We start from the raw sequence: 2,096 nt of genomic DNA, 5'->3' as shown, positions 1-2,096 counted from the left end.
CTGTCAATTCGTCCGCCGTCTTACGAACGGAGGACGAATTGACAGATCTCCAACCAATAGAAACACTTTCGTACCATCGTATCACCGTACAAACGGATGCATGAGACTCGGGCTTTAGTCATTTGCATCTGAAGTCCGCAGGCTCTGTATATGTAGTGGCAATCACCCCAATCAAGATCTCCACTTAGTTAACTGCTAATTTCCGTTTTTATGGCTTAATCCGGTGTAGTTTCGGCCACTGGCCGATAATATTCACAATGAATGTAGCTGGAATTATTTTTTAAACTGTGTTGATAACTGCTGATTAAGCGGCACATTAACCACAAGCTGTTGCCTTGCGGCTTCCGGGCTTTTTGCTTAATAAACATCAGCTATTAGAATCTGAAAATAACGATTTGTGTTGACCATCGGGCTTGAGCCGCCGGTAACGGTGCGCGTTTGTTTCTTAATTGAAAGAACTAATAAAATTGCGGAAAAACAAACTATACGAGTCAATTTTTCAGGCAGCTTGCAGTAAATTATGTGCGGGCAATAATTTGCATAGCTTTGCCTCCCATATCATTTGACGGAATGCCTATTATTCTTCAAATATGCGCAATTAATTAAGCTGATCCTGTTAAATTGTAATGGGCTTTTAATGGTCGGCATCTGCCGCAACATTTATTAAGCTTGCTGTGGTTGGAAGCAAGAAAAACCATATACAGTGTGTTGTCTTTTGTACAACCCCGAATCACGCGAATGTGCTGGCGCTTCTAAGCTCCAACATGCTCCTACTTATTAGCTAAATAAGAATCTATCAAATGCTGATCTGGTTAGTTCGGAATAGATTATTGTGTATTAGAGGACAAAGTCGACCAGTATGATTATCTATAATTATATCGTGCGCAGGCAAATTGCTAGTTAGCGCGTATTGTTAGATGGTCAAGATGGGCCGTTTCAATCAGAAAGAGATTGTAGATTGAAAATGAAAATACAAGCAAAAGATCGCGCGCTGAACACCTTGTCTTGAAATTGGGTCTTCATATGTATTTTTGAAGCCCACAGTGAAAGTTTATCGTAAAAATATATGGAGTGCTTATTAAACAAACCACTCAAACCACTCAAATCAGAACAGCTTGGATGCTACTGATGCTTGGAGACTCCATGAAGTTCATCGCATTGCACTAAATAGTTTGCTTCAACTCATTGAATAATTGGTAGAAGCGTTTTTTGCGTTCCCTGCTCGATAGTGAATACATAAATGAATGAACTTCCCATCGCTCGGGCACTTTTCATGGCAAAATGAGATAAACCGCTCAATTTAATCATCTCGAAACGTCCTGGGTTAGGAAGATAGCAAGGACGATTCATATTCGAGGGCAAGACCTTTTGTAAGCCCTGTATTTCGCACGCGACCACTAAACGCGCTTTAACGGCCCTTTTCAACACTTCCTTGTCAACAGGGCGTAATCCGACAACGGCTCAATGGGGCGCGCGATTTAGGGGCGACTTAAGCTTTGCAAACAGATATTTAATTCAGGAAGTCACTAATTTCTTTTTAAAATCAACCATCAGAGATTAAACCTTTAGAACTTTATAAATTATATTCATCTAGTTTTGTGCGGTTTTTCGGGTTTTTAGGACGTCGTCTTCTTGACGTTTCGCAAGCACGAGTGGCTTGCATCTTCAGAAGTGGTTTGCTTGTCGGGCGCGTCCCTCTTTATGCAACCGGTGCATAAATACGGACGGCGCCCGAGGAATCGCATCGGAACAGTGTAAGCGTTCAAGCAAACCACTTCTGAAGATGCAAGCAACTCGTGCTTGCGAAACGTCAGGAAGAAATTTTACCGAGCGACGGCCTAAAAACCCATTAGTTTGATGATGTTGGACTTCATGTTTTCCCATTGATTCTGATCCAAGGCCCACAAACACCCATTCTCATTTTTTTACAAACTTCTTTTTGGGTATTTCGCCTCAAAAATTTTTGCCTTAGATTATGTTAGATTATTATTATTATTATTCCGTTAGATCAAAATTAACACCACACAATAGTAAAACACCACATTTTTACGGAGTTCCAAAAATTCATAAAGTTAATATTCCTTTACGACCAATAG

The sequence above is a fragment of the Dendroctonus ponderosae genome, unplaced genomic scaffold (assembly GCF_020466585.1).
Source record: "Dendroctonus ponderosae isolate FM_Combo_2020 unplaced genomic scaffold, Dpon_F_20191213v2 Dpon_F_20191213_6, whole genome shotgun sequence".
Classification (NCBI taxonomy): domain Eukaryota; kingdom Metazoa; phylum Arthropoda; class Insecta; order Coleoptera; family Curculionidae; genus Dendroctonus; species Dendroctonus ponderosae.
This window is presented reverse-complemented; position numbering follows the sequence as displayed.